Source organism: Fundulus heteroclitus, chromosome 21, assembly GCF_011125445.2.
Source record: "Fundulus heteroclitus isolate FHET01 chromosome 21, MU-UCD_Fhet_4.1, whole genome shotgun sequence".
In the NCBI taxonomy this organism is placed as follows: domain Eukaryota; kingdom Metazoa; phylum Chordata; class Actinopteri; order Cyprinodontiformes; family Fundulidae; genus Fundulus; species Fundulus heteroclitus.
In genome coordinates this window covers 21,458,100-21,473,221 of record NC_046381.1, presented here as the reverse complement: position 1 = coordinate 21,473,221, position 15,122 = coordinate 21,458,100, and the positions used below count along the sequence as shown (strand labels likewise).

General features: G+C 40.9%; 1 long non-coding RNA gene across 1 annotated transcript; it reads left to right on the top strand.

The window, feature by feature from the left end:
- The first annotated feature begins 423 nt into the window (after window positions 1-423).
- On the top strand, window positions 424-13,566 carry LOC110366933. Its single transcript, XR_004927498.1, has 6 exons — window positions 424-1,419; window positions 7,233-7,332; window positions 10,081-10,212; window positions 11,278-12,956; window positions 13,275-13,412; window positions 13,485-13,566. It is a non-coding gene; the product is annotated as an uncharacterized LOC110366933 (long non-coding RNA).
- The last annotated feature ends 1,556 nt before the right edge of the window (window positions 13,567-15,122 follow it).

Below are 15,122 nucleotides of genomic sequence, written 5' to 3'. Positions count from 1 at the left end.
AGTAAATGGATTAAAAACGAATCTAAAGGGAGCAAATAATTAAAATCTAATAAAAATCAATATGACTCAACTTTAACCAAAAAATAAAACAATTAAATGTGGTCTATTACATATAAGGTCACTCCCTCCAAAGACTTTATTAGTTAATGAATTGATTTCTGATAATCAGATTGATTTATTTTGTCTCACAGAAACCCGGCTACAAGAGGACTACGTTAGTATAAATCAGTCAACTCATTCCAATTATTTAAATTTCCACATTCCCAAATCTACGGGAAGAGGAGGAGGAGTGGCAACTATCTTTCAGTCTGATTTATTAATTAGTCCCAGGCCAATTAATAACTACAATTGTTTTGAACATTTAACCCTCAGTTTCCCTCATCCAAGCTGCAAAGCAATAAAACCTCTTCTGTTTGTTGTTTTGTATCGTCCACCAGGCCTTTACTCTCAGTTTTCGGATCAGTTCTCAGACTTCTTATCTGATTTGGTGTTAAACACTGACAAGGTTATTATAATGGGGGGTTTTAACATTCAGGTTGACACTGAATGTGATAACCTTAATGTAGCCTTTAAAACTATCCTAGATTCAATTGGTTTTGCTCAAAATGTGCATAAATTGAGGCACTCTTGCCTTTATACTTTGGACTTTGTGCTGACATATGGGATTGATTGTAATGTTATGCCATAAGTACGCCATGATAAATAATTGATCTCAGATTGGATCCTGAACTGTAGGGAAGAGGTGACAAAAAGAATTCACTCCTGCTGCAACATGAGACCCTCAAGGCTTGGACGGCCCCTCCTTCTCTCACCAGGGGTCCTGCTGTGATAACACCTTCCTCCGAGATCTCTTCAGCTCTCTTCTGCAGACCTCTCTTCAGCATTCTTCTGCAGACTTCTTCAGCTCTACAGCAGCTCTCTCAGAGCAGACAAAGAAGGCCTGAACCATGAGGGCCTGGTCGGCCCTGACCGACACACAAGCCAGCAGCTGAGGGAAGGTGCCTAAACCAGCCACGCTTGATCCAGGGTCTGCTAATGTCGTCTGCCGGCTTCAGCAGAGGACCTGACTGAATCGGAATGAACAACACACAAAATACAGAGCTAAGTTGCTGTCCTAACTTCACAATCAGATGCAGGGGCAAAGATCCTGCATGCGAAACAGCTCTGTGTATTTTTCCTCAGCCTGTACAAGGAAGCGAACCCCGATGGAGCTGTAGGCTGGATGCTGAGGAAAACCCCTGCTCAAATCGGACTGCATCCTGGTCAAAGAATGTGGCCTCCAAGCTATCCAGACCACGCCGTTAGCCACATGCTGCTGCAAGGCTAACGTTAGCATGCAAAGAGGCACACCAACAACTTCCTCCTTCAACGCTCCTCCCGTGAATGGCCAAAACTGGACGGAACTGACAAAGGACAGAGGTTTGGGCAGCGAGCTGAGGGTGAAATTAAAAAGGTTTATTGGGAAATGTCTTGTAAACCGTGTACACCTCGTGTTTTGAACAAAAGGCTAACGATATAGCATTGCTAGCATTTGGTACCATGTCACTGTCGAGTGCGTTTTAAGGTTTTAACAGAAAGGTTACCTCCACAAGGGTTTCATACATTGATGGGACATAAATGTTTGTTATCCAGCCAATCATTATGACTAAAATAAAGCAAAAGCTTTCATTTGTTAACGCCGAGCGTCAGCTAGCCAAGATATTAGCCTTGCTAACATCCGGTTTCGGACATTTCAAAAGGAGTTCATTTTATTTATTTATTTATTTATTTTTTTATTTTTTTTTATTTTTTCCCCAGTTCGTTTTAAAGCATAAAGTGTAACTGTTCTGCTCCGCCATCCTCCGATGGTATGAGCCTTATCCCCGCATTACTACCGAATATTAATGTTGGTAAAGGCAATTTTGATAACTTTATGTTGTAACCTCTTAGCCACCGAGTTGCTACAGCGACCCCAGAAGCCCTGAGGGAGAATCGCATTAACAAACTCGGTCGTAAGGGTTTAAATGATTTTACAGGACAAACCGGTCCTCAGAATATTATTTCAACAAATAATGTTCTGTTTAACTTGGGCCTTGCGTTGTGAATGGATTGAAATAAATGGCAAATGTTTTAACTCCATTCCATGTTTTTGGAATCAGACCTTCAGTGAACAAGGATTCATTGAGTTATTCTGATCATGATCAACCACTCTTGTTTGTCTTTTGCTTGTTTTTGCATGTAAATAGTTCCTTAGCTTCTTTTTTATCTTAATTTTGCTTAGTAGTTTAGTTAAGTTTCACTAGCCTAGTAGAGAGGATTTATTAATCGAAATATTGTGTTAATTCAGGTAAACAGCATTACATAGTGATGTTCTCTCGATGTTAATTTTATTTCTGTTATTAAGTACTTGGACTTGAAAAGAAGTTGTCACTCCTTCAATCTGTGTGCGTGCATGTTTTGCTGTTAAAGGAGAAGTCCGGTCAAAATCAGAATTCAAACTGCTGAAAGTACTTTAAATATAAAACTACTACATACTGTGCAAAAATTATACGTTTTTTTAATTATGAATAATTTTCATTTAATCATGTTTATGTGGAGGAATCCATCTTGGTCAAGAATAGTACTGTCACCTCCCATTTTTTGACGTCACTCGGCGGACCCGCAGTTGAGCAAGTTTCAACGCTCTGTTTGTCACGGCGCACTATTCTCCAAGATTGCGACGACTGGTGCTCTGTACGAAGCAGAGAGTGATGAAGTACTTAGTGACAGTGATGAGAGTTCCGTGGAGCTATCATCATCTGATAGCGATATGGATTTTTTTAGAAGAGTTTCTTGACAGAAACCGGACTTTTGACGGAATCCAGCGTACCTATTTCCAGTGCAAACTCAGTCGGGTCCTACAGTATATATGTATACACGCGTGTGTGTGTGTGCATGTGTGTGTGTGTGTGTGTGTGTGCACGCTCCGCACACACAGCGGAGAAGAGATCACGCTGAAGTGACTTAAGTTATATATTTGCCCTCTAGTAAATAGGGCAGATGGTCATTATTGTATAAATATTAAAATATAAAAGCGTTCCAGCACATGCTGGGGCGGAGGGATACCACATCACATGTGGTATCCCTCTGCCCCTCTGCTCGGTGACCATCCCCGCAAATTCTAAATAAAAAATTCTAAAATAAAAAATAACTTACCGAAAGTCCTCGCTCTCATGTCTTGTTCAAAACATTCTTCTTCAAAATGGTCTCTGCATATGACGTGTTTTCTCTCTGGCCAGAAGTCAGATGGCAAATCCGTTCTCTTCAAGTTGGCAATCCAGCGCCGAGCCCGGTGGCTCATGAATCGAGAAGTTGAAATAAGCAATGTTTTTTCTACTTTTACCAGTTGTGTTGGAACATCCAATGGCCATGCACGTGGACATTGTTGCTTCAGCAATAGCTCTTGGGAACGTCAGCGGTGAAGTCCTCTGGAAATCCGAAAAAATTATTGATGATCGCAGCTATGTAGAACGGCTCCTATTGACTTTGCATGGAAAGCGGAGAGAAATGGTGTCGCCGCTTCCGCTTTTCCACGCCACAGGATGTGATGTCAAACGCCCCTTACTGCCCATATTTGGGCAGTAATGTCAGCCCCCATACACAGTGATTCAGACGACAATTTATGTTTTTATTTTCTTATTGATTAAAGATAAGTTCATTAAATAACCACAAACGTATTAGTTTTAGTTATAGCTAATGATACCCTGATTTTTCCTTGTTGACCGGACTTCCCTTTTAAAAGATCGCTAGTGCTCGAATTCATCCCTTTCAACCATTGTCTTGATATCAGTTTAAGAGCTGATCATCACCAGACAATACTTAACAGACAGAGAGTTATTTATGAAACATTAAATAACTTAAAACAGTGTATAATTGCACAACGGTGAATAGTTATCAATATTTCCTCACAACCATGTCCTATCTGACCATTTTTTAATAAGCTTTGAGTTCAAATTGACTGAGTTCTCTGCCCTCAAAAGAAGGTTTCATTATAGCATTATCTTTATCAGATAATGCTGCATCAAACTTTAAAGAGTCTGTCCCCCTTTTAATATCCTCAGTGTCACTGAAATGCCCTGCAGATAGCAGCAATGTTGTTTCTTCCCATTCACAAATAGATGCTTTTGTTGACGGTGTCACTTCCTCGTTGCGTTTTGTATTAGACATTGTAGCTCCCTTGAAAAAGAAGGTGATTATTCACAGGAAGCTGGCTCTCTGGTTTAATTTAGAGCTGCATTCTTTGAAGCACAATGTTAGGAAATTGGAGAGAAAATGGCACTCTAAACACCATGAGGAATCCTACCTAATCTGGAAAAACAATCTACTGTTGTATAACAAGACCCTTTGCAGAGTTAGAGCAGCATATTTTTCATCATTAATAGAGAATAAAAATAATCTCTCTTTAGTACAGTTGCCAAATTTACCCAGAGTCATAGCTCTGTTGATTCATCCATTCTCTTAGCTCTCAGTAGTAATGACTTTATAGGATTCTTCATAAATAACATTGATTCCATTAAAAATAAAATCATTGGCATCCTCCCAAACATGATTACCTCATACTCAGTAAGTGAGACAATGTTAGAGGAATTTTTAGAACCTGATCGGTCTTTGAACTGTTTAGAAGCAGCTATCTAAAATTTTGGCTACATCTAAACCTTCTACTTGTATGTTAGACCCAATCCCAACCAAGTTATTTAAAGAGGTATTCCCTTTGATCAATGCCCTTATTGACATGATCAATCTATCCTTTGTAAATGGATATGTACCACAGGCTTTTAAAATAGCTGTTATTAAACCTTTACTTAAGAAACCATCTCTTGACCAAGATGACTTAATAAATTACAGACCTATATCTAATCTTCTTTTCCTATCTAAAATTCTTGAGAAAGTAGTTCCTAATCAACTATGTGAACATTTACAAAGTAATGACCTATTTGAAGAGTTTCAGCCAGGCCTCAGAGCTCATCATAGCACTGAAACGGCTCTGGTGAAGGTCACTAATGATATACTCATGGCCTCAGATAATGGACTTGTGTTTGTGCTTGTCCTCTTACATATTAGTGCTGCATACAGCTCATCACAATATTCTCCTCGAAAGACTTGAACATAATGTAGAGATTAAGGGGAAGGCATTAGGCTGATTTAAATCTCATCTGTCTGACAGATTCCAGTTTGTTCATGTTAATAATAAATCTTCTTAACGAAGAGCGAGGTAGAGAGAGAGAGAGACGTTCTGGCGGAGATGAGTTGGCTCAGGAGGGTAGATATAGGCTGGGTGAACGGGTGGGCTGAGCAAAACTAATTAGTGGTAACAGGTGAAGATGATCTAGGGTGGAGAGAAAGTTTGAGGTAAACTGGGCTGATTTGATAATGGAAAAGTCTAGAAAATGTCCAAAGTAAAAACAAACAAAACCATGACAATATGTTCCGAACAGAGCCCTTCGCTCTCAGACTGCAGGTCTATTGGTGGTTCCTAGAGTCTATAAAAGTAGAATGGGAGGCAGATCTTTTAGTTATCAGGCTCCTCTCCTGTGGAACCAACTCCCAGTTTTGGTCCGTGAGGCAGACACCCTGTCTACTTTTAAGACTAATCTTAAAACTTTCCTTTTTGACAAAGCTTATAGTTAGAGTGGCTCATGTTACTCTGAGCTACCTCTATAGTTATGCTGCTATAGGCTTAGGCTACTGGAGGACATCAGCGCCTATATTTCTCACTCTACTGATTTCTACTGTTCTCCAGTTTTGCATTGCATTGAAATGACTGTTGTCATTTCAGCTTTTAACTTTTTGCTCTCTCTCTTTTTTGTTCATAGTAGGTACACCTGGTCTGACGTTCTGTTAACTGTGACATCATCCAATTACGACAGATGACCCGCTATTACCATATAATGTAGAAAAGATTCCTGGATCAATGTGTGCTTCTATGCTTTTTTGTCTCTCTTATTGTGTCTCTGCTCTGTCTTCTCGGTCGAGGCAGATGACCGTTCATACTGAGCCTGGTTCTGCTGGAGGTTTTTCCTTCATGTTAATGGGGAGTTTTTCTTTCCACTGTCGCTTCATGCTTGCTCAGTATGAGGGATTGCTGCAAAGCCATGGACAATGAAGACTGTCCCAGTGGCTCTAAGCTCTTTCAGGAGGAGTGAATGCTGCTTGTCAAGACTTGATGCAATCTACTGGGTTTCCTTAGATAGGACTTTTTTTTTCTGGGAAAGCAGAAGTTACGGAAGTTTATAGCATTTATGCTAGCGGACATTTGGCACTAACTTTAAAAAGCTTCGACTTTATTCTGGTCGTGATGAGTGGGCCGGATAACATTAATACATAATAATATCCCATCAATGTATGAAACCAAGGAGATAACGTTTGTTATGACCATAAAACACACTCGAATTACATCGGCAATGGCATGGTTCGAAGAATGCTAACGGGAGCTACCCTGTAAGCTCCACGTGTTTCAAAAACACAATGAAAACGCATTAAGTAACCTTCTAAATAACCCATTTAACTTTCCCTGTTATTTCTCTGCCAAACCTGTCCGTGCCTCTGTGACAGTTCGGTTCACTTTGGGCATCCAAGGGAAAACATTACTCCAGGAAAAGCAGCAGGCATATGAGCAGGCCACTCCGAAGTCCTACATGCAGTCGAGTCCCGGCATGCGAAACTCAGCCCTGCAGTGGGCGACTCCCGATTAGCCCCTCGTCTCAGCTTGGTCTGGTGAGGAAAGGAGACTGCTCCGTGCCGTCTTGTGTCAGCTTTCCTGCAACAGCTGACAAAAATAAACAAAGCTGGTTTTGGCAGCTTTTTGGCAGAGTTAAGACTGCAGACTTAACTCTGATTTGGCCGCTCGGCAGAGGACAATGAGAATCCCCCCTTTGTCGCTCCATTGAAGCGACAGGAAATGAGTTTCACGGAAATCACATTTTACCCAGCTTGTGAGTCTTTGAGTCCCATGAAGCCCGCATGCTGCTGGTCCCCCAGGGCAGGTCCTCTCCTTGAGAGTCCACTGGCTAGAAGAATGAAATAGTGAGGTGAAGTCTAGCCTCATAGCAGGGCACCCTGCTGTGAGAGGCTGTCTCTGCATGGCTGTGTGAAATTCCTTTGCTTACAACCCATTTTGATTTGTCCTCATGTTACATGTTCCCAATTCAATCTGATTTTTGCCCATGGCCTGATGGCACACCAACATTAAAGTTGCATAATCTAACCTTCCTTAGACTTCCTGTGTGGATTGCATCTCTTCTCCACACGGCTGAACGTCTCAGAAGTGATCATGCTCGACGCAAGAAGGTGTACCGTCTCCTGCAGAGAAAACTGGTCAGTCAAGATTTTGTTTTTATATTTATTGATATTTAATTTAAAACCATACAATATCAAGACACATTTTCTTGTAGGACCTTCTCTGATATTCACCTTAATGTACATGTTGTTACAATGTTGTGTTACAATAATAATATGCTTTTAAAATTAAATAAATATGTGGTTAGAGAAGCGAACATGTGATTTATGCCTGAGGTTGATGAGCCATGTTTCTCAAATTGGTGGCACTCCAGAATAACTCCTTTGCAAAGATGGCAGCACAGGAGCTGTAGACGCCTGAGGCTCACTCCTCATTATGTTTGTCCTTGTGTTTGTGTTCCCATTATCACTGCCAAGGTTTAATCCAATATGGAAGAGGTGATTTGCTTGAACTGGGTAAACCCCCCAGAGTCCGTCGAAACCGGACATTATTCTGCTAAAACTGCAGCGGAAAACAGAGACTGTCAGCACCCTCGCTTCTCATGCCTATACAAAGAGGATTTTAAGACAAATATTGCAGAAATGAACAAGTTCACAAAATATTACAAAAACATTGCCCTTACGCCCAGTCTAAACAGTTTATCTGCTAAAAATTTTACTTTGGGATGAGTTACACTTTAAAAAATATCAATATCAATAAGGCTCCAGGTCCAGACATGGGTTATGTCAGACGCTAAAATCCTGTGCAGACCAACTGGCTGGGGTTGTTGTGAAAATATTTATCCAAGCCTGCCTGATATCCTTCATCATTGTGCCTGTGCTGGTGAGGATTCACCAAACGTCTTCAAACTACGGAAAACAAGTCCAGTTGCTTTGTTTTTTACTTTTTTGGAATCATTGTGCCTGTGCCTAAAAAAAACAAAACAAAAACATCACCTGCTCCAGGGACTAATGTCCTGTTCTTCTGACCCTAGTTATCATCAAGTACTTCAGTAGGATCCTCCTGAAGTACATCAAAGATGCCATTCCTGCTGGCCTGAACAACTTGCAATTCGCCTACAGGGAGAATCGCTCTACAGAGAATGTTGCCACTTCACACGTCTCTGACTCATCTGCAGCATCCCAACACATATGTAGGATACTATTCATGGACTTATGCTTAGCCTTCAACATCGTGCTCCCAGACATGCTGGCCCTGAGGCATCACAACCTTGGACTATCCTCACCAATCTGTTCCTGGATGAGTGACTTCCTCAACAACAGACCCCAGGTGGTGAAGATAGGGAAATGCACATTTGCTCCACCGATCCTCAACACAGGAAAGCCGCAGGGTTGTGTCCTAAGCCCTGCTCATTTCACTCTTTTCACCCAGGTCTGTTCTGCTGTCCTCCCAACAAAAACAATTGTGAAGTTTGTGGACAACGCCACTGAGATGGGTCTTTTATGGGTCAATTATGAGACCCACTACAGACAGGAGGTCCATAATCTGACACAGCGGTGCTCCAGAAACAACCTGATCCTGAACACCAGCAAGACCAACGAGGTCATAGTGGTCCAGGAAGACTGAACACACGTTCCTCTCTGCATACATGGGGAGGTGGGGGAGTGTGTGGACAGCATTAAGTTCCTAGGCATTCACATTTCCTCTGGCCTCTCCTGGATTGTGCACACCTCCAACCTGGTGAAGAGGGCCCAACCACATCTCTTCTTTCTAAGGAAACTGAAATTAACTGGACTTTCTACTCAGCTGCTAATAAACTTTTTTTAGAGCTACAATCACAACCATCCAGTGTCTCAGTGTGATACTTTGGTGTGGGAGCTAAACAGTACTATAAGAGAGGAAGGATTTAGCATGGGTGGTGAGGTCAGCACAGGGGATTGTGGGATGCAGTCTACAAGATCTGGCATGGCTGCACGAGTCCAGAAAAGGTAAAAGTTATGCTTAAAAAGTTTATTGTGATTATGATGAACCGTGGCGGGTAAGGCAAACAAACAGAACCAGACCAGGCAGCTGATTATTGGCAGATGCCGCTGCCAGGCAGGGATGAGCAGGAGACCAGATGATGCAGGCAGGAAGAGAACAGACTGAGTGATGTGCGTCGGACTTAACCTGAACAGGCAGAGCAAACAGCTGGGACTCACAGGAAAAGAGCCAGTGTCATACAGACACAGTCGACTTAACTGAGGAGTCCAGCAGGTTGATCAAAAAGTGTCCAGTGGCAAAGGACCCATCACACTGGGCGGAGAACTAGGATGAGAGAAGTGCAGGGAGAAGTGAGACATTCTGACAGGGATGATTTGACAGAGGCAGGTATAAATAGGCTAGTGAACAGGTGAGCTGGGAACTAATTAGTGGCAACAGGTGGAAACGATCTAGACCAGGGTGCTGGTAGGAGGCAGACTTATCTGATAGGTAGTTGCTGGCGACTGAGAGATGACAGGCTAAGTGATAAAAGTCCACAACATTACAAGCCAAATTAGTTACACACTGTCTCTTTAAGTTTCTCAGGAAGTATGTTGCTTAGTGCAATAAACTGAGTTAATAGAAAAAAGAATTATGTCTTGTGTCTGCATTTTATGTTTCATCTGTGTGTATTCTGATCTGGTGTCTCATCAAAAATGTCATTATGGTAACACATAGTGACAATAAAGCTTAATGATTCTTGGGTTTGTCATTCATTTGTTTGAAAAAAAAAAATCAAGTTTCTAATGAGACCACAAACAGAAAATAGTATAAATAGACGTGCATTTGAATAAATAGTCTGAGAAAACACTGAATCTTTTCCAATTTTCTCTTTTGTTTTCCATCATTTGTCACTATTGCAGAGGTCTCATGGTGTTGGTGTTAAGGAGAGTCAGTATCAGCCCACCTACGTTTACCCTAAGGAAGTGAAAATGTTGATGCGCTCTGCTTTTCCAAAGGGCATCTGTAACTACCCTAACCCTGACCATGATCATGTGAGTTTTATATTGTTTTAGATTAATTTATTCTTTTGCTCAATGTCAATTTGTAGACATGAACTAGTTTTAGAACCTAAAATAACTGTTTCCCCAGCAAGACAGTTCAACCTATTATCGTAGATCCCTAAGTTTTCCCTGGCTAGAAGGTATATATTGTCCTTACATTGGGTTTTGCATCTACACTGCGGTCTTTTTCTAGTGGGGTGTGGGACACCAGTGTGAACGTCTTGATCTTGCTGGCCAAACAAAAGACTACATGTTTAAAAAACCTTGGATTTAAAGTAATGCATGATCTGCTGTCTGTGTACCTGGGAACTGTACCCCTGCCAAGAAAAGCCTGGTCCTGGTAAGTCCTGAGCTCCTGCAGAAAAGAGTTTTAAAGAATTATAAAGTTCACAAGAAGAGACAGCTTCATCTCCCACCAGTGGTGTTTTTTGTCGTAGCTTGGAGCTGAAGTTCTTTGTTTGCTGTGCAATCCTTCGGTGAAGCCCAGGTGAGCAGGGTTATTTCCAGATGAGGTGTTTGGCTTGAGGAGTGAAATAGCCAAGGACCGCTTGATATGTTAAAAGCACTCCAGGCGGGTGGACATTGGAAACTGTCCACCCGCTTGCAACTTCCTGGTTTAACTTGCAAATATTTTTTTAATGTTATCGTACTTACAGGTATCAGAACTCAATATATTGGAAGCTAACTGGTCCGCAAACAGTTTCTAAACAGCGAGAATGATAGTGCTCTGAACACTAAATGAAAAATTTGTTCCACCATTATCTGCTTGCAGATTAGCACAATAGTGCCCACCAATGGTGGCCTCCAACTGCAAAATCATTCCTTTTTTTCTGGTCATCTCATTGTTGTTTCTTTAGTGCACCTGTTAACACCAAATCAGCCGTCACTGATTAACAACTCCCCCCCCCCCCCCCCCCCCCACTACTGAACTGACCAGATCAATATTCCAGAAGTTTAACTGATTTCATAGTATACTCTGATTAAGTGCATGTGGGTTTAATTGGTTTGAACATCCTTGAGTTAAGATGTTTAGATGTTTTCTTTTTACTTTTTCAGGTGGTGTATATCACTGTGGAGGATCTCCGTAACATTGAAAACAACTGACGTTTTTGCCTTTCCCCCCTATATTGTGTTTGGATGAGAAGAAATTGGTTCTGTGGGGGGAGCAGGTTTAGTTGTTGGGTTCACTTGTTGGCACATTTTAAGTTGTTCAATCTTGAGACATTTTTTTTGTCTTTGTGATTTAAGTAAAAGAACACAACAAAGTTACTGCTTTATGTTTCATCTTTAACTGTTCCTCTTTCTGAAAGATTTTTCCTATTGGTATTAAAAATCATTGCAAAAAAAAATGTTCATGCACAGTTCACCTTAAAGTTTTGGTTTATTTTCCTTGGCTTCTTGGACAATGTTGTGCAATGACCTACTTATAAGTTACTCAACGTACCTCAGTCTGCCAGGTATTGTCCTGTGAATATCAGTCCAATTTAGCTTGATATTAGAACAATATGTAAAATAGGGATTCAAGCCCTAGCATTCTTAAAGAACTATATACACACAAAAGAACAAATAAAAAAATCTTTGAAAACCATTGTAAAAAAATATTCAATGATTTTAAAGTTAAGCGAGGATCTTTAATTTAGAGAACAAAAGTACATCTTATGATTTTGAAATTAGCTTTACTAATTTAGAACAACTGGCATGTGTTCAAACTTTCACAAACATTATTTGAGAAAATAATACTTCAAAGAATGATTTGCTAAATTAAAAATCAATAACCTTTAGGATACTTGATTTTTAATCAGTGTAATCATTTTTCCATAAATAAATTAGATTTGGACTGGTAACTTCAGACGGTGAAGAGAAGCTTAAATAGGAAGGGCAACTGGAAGTTATGTCGGAAGAAAGTGAAACTGTCATGATCCCCAGGTGTTAGACTGCACAGTACCCAGAAACCTAAATCAGAAATCAGAAATACTTTAATAATCCCACAGGGAAATTATGTTTGTTAAACGCTAAAAAGAGTCAGTTGTGTTTTTTTCACCTTTTTAATATTGTTTATTAGTCTGTAGATTCTCTTCTTTCCTTCTTGTTTCCTGTTTAGGATGTAGTTAGTTTACTGTTTATGGATTTAGTTAGTGTGTGTTTGTTAGATCTTTGTTTTCCTGCCTGTCATTAGTTCAGTTAGTTGTTAGTTTCTTTTTAGCGTCTGTTTATTTATTGTGTTTTTTTTTTTATCCTTGTTCAACTGCTTACATGTCTAATGTATTTTCAGTGCAAATCTGTTGTGAAAAACAGAAAGGTGAAGTGAATTTCTGTATTAATGTTCTATAGAACAGAAATAGATATCAAATATGTTTGTCTTAGGTAAGCACCTTGTTTGGTGCAGGGTTTTGGGGGCCTTAAAACATCCTGGACAAGTTGCAGTCACAGAGTGAACAGAAACCCACTCACACCAAACTGAATAGAACAGAACCCTTAATCTTGACTACTGGCATCAGTAAGACTTTACTCAGCATCTCTTCTTCCTTTTTAAACCCCTGAGCTCCTATATTCATTGCTTTTGAACACTTCAGAATGTGTGATGATCTTGGCACTGGTGCTGGTCTGATCATAACTCAGCACACCTGCCCTGCTCCACCCTGCCTGCAATCACCCCTCACCGGTTCCACCTGTTCTCACCAGCATAAAACCTGCCGTCTGACCAGCCACCAGGGCAGATTGTCTCAAGCCACCCGGTAAGAACTTTCCAGCGTTTCTGATTCTGCCGACCTGTTCTGCCTTATCGTTACCGAGCCTGCCTGACCCTGTCTTTATTCTGCCTGACCGCCTGGAAACCTTACCTGATCTGTCCTTGGACCTGCCTACCTGCCCGACCTGTGCTGCCTGTCCGTATACCTGACTCTGTCTGCCTGTGAGTACCAGAACCTGCCTAATCCTTGTGAAATCTCTGAGCCCGCCGGTTATCGGACCTTCCCCTCGGATGTCCCTGTCTGTCCCGCCGCCAGATCTCTGACTTTCTGTTATCAGACCCTCTGGATTACGCCCCTGGAAAGCCCCGAACGGACTCTCTGTCTGCCTGTTAGCCACTCAACGGCCTCAGCCCTGAAAGCCTGGCCCGAAGTCGGATCCCCACTCCAGACCTGTTTGCTGACCTCAAGCCGGTTCCCCAGGCTCAGGAGCCCCACCACCAGGTTAGTGATCCAGCCTGCCTCACACTTTCCCGTCACTACCAGCTGATCACTAACCTGTTGTCTCTGCCGCAGGGGATTTCCAGCCCAGGAGCGAGCAGCGTGCTCCGATTGCCAGCCTCTGTTTGTCTTTTAATAAAACGTGTTTGAAACGTCACTGACTTGTCCTGGTTTAAATTCTGGGTCCAGTTCCTGTACGTTACAGAATGTCAAAGAATGCCACCACCCACCAGGATTATCTGCTCCTTAGCAGTATGCCACAGAATCAAGGTACCACCAGTGCTGAGCTTGCTCATCAATGGTAGTAGGTAGATGTGAGCATGTCTGATTAGTATTATTTCATAGTAATAACATATTCATTCATATCATTTTTAAGTGGGGGACTGGTGGTCTAGTGGTTAGCGTACAGTGCTGTAAAGGCTGTCATAAACAATTATTTTAGTAATAATTCTATCGAGTATTCTGATGATTAATCAAGTAATCAAATAAAAATGACAATCTGCAAATTTTTCGCATAATTATTTAAGCCTATTTTACGAGTAATAGAAATAAAGGAAAAATGTTAATGCAATTCTTTTTAGAATAACAAGGATAAATCTGCAGCTAAAAAGTTCTAGGATCAAAATGTTAAAAGCTCAGCCCTTTCTGGTTGACTTTCTGGTAATATTAATACAGTGCAGCTGCCTTTAGTGAAAATGGTCACAATGAAAAAAATGCATAAAGTTTCACACTGGATTTTTTTTTTTTAGATTAAAGCATAATTCTATTCATATGAAACAGAACTCTTCTAGTGTACTTCAGGGTTAAATTAAACTCTTAGTTTGTTTAGTCCACAAATAGACAATACAATAATTACACATCAAATAAGGTACAAAGCTTTAGATTCAGGCATAATAAATACTGCCTTCTTTCAAACTATTGTTAGCTATGTTCAATAGAAAAGAAATACCTTTACTGTCCCACAGTGGGAAAATGTGCATGTGACAGTGGCAAAACAGGTAGGCCTAGACCCCACACAAGATTAATTAATATGAAAAAAGCACTATTTAAAATTAAACTGTACAGCAGAAGAGAAACAAAAATACTCTGCAATTAGTAATGGATAATATTCATGTAAAAATTAAGGGTTCAAGTTAAAAATTTAAGGAAAATCAGTAGTTGATTTACAGAGCAATGTTATATTTTCGTCAAACCTTTTTATTGCACAAATTAACTACAAAGACATCCAAAGACCAAACAGTCTTCTAAATTGACAGCTCTGATATGTCTCTTCAGGTTTTTAGTGGAACCTGCTCTTAAAGTTACGTTCATCCTGCAGTGAAGGAGCTCTGCTTTGTTGTCCCCAACATCTTTGAACTAAAAACCAGATGCTTTGTTTTCTTCTGTCCCTCATACTTCATTTTAAAGGACAACCTAACAAACTCACCGTCGCTGCACACATCTCTGTCATGATATTTTTCTAGGATGAACCCGGACACAGCACGCACACACAGAGCTAGTTCTTAGGAGTGAGTTTATTGAATAGTGTGGAAGATGGATGATGATGGAACCCAGAGTCTTTCAACAGACGGAGGTGTAGGGTGCTGAAGCTGGCCGGCAGGAGGCGTGTAGAGAGACTGACCAGGGGGAATTCTGGAGCTGAAGACTAGAGACCAGGACGGTGCATCTGAGCTGAGGACTTGGAGACCAGAACAGCTCACCAGGAGTTGAGAA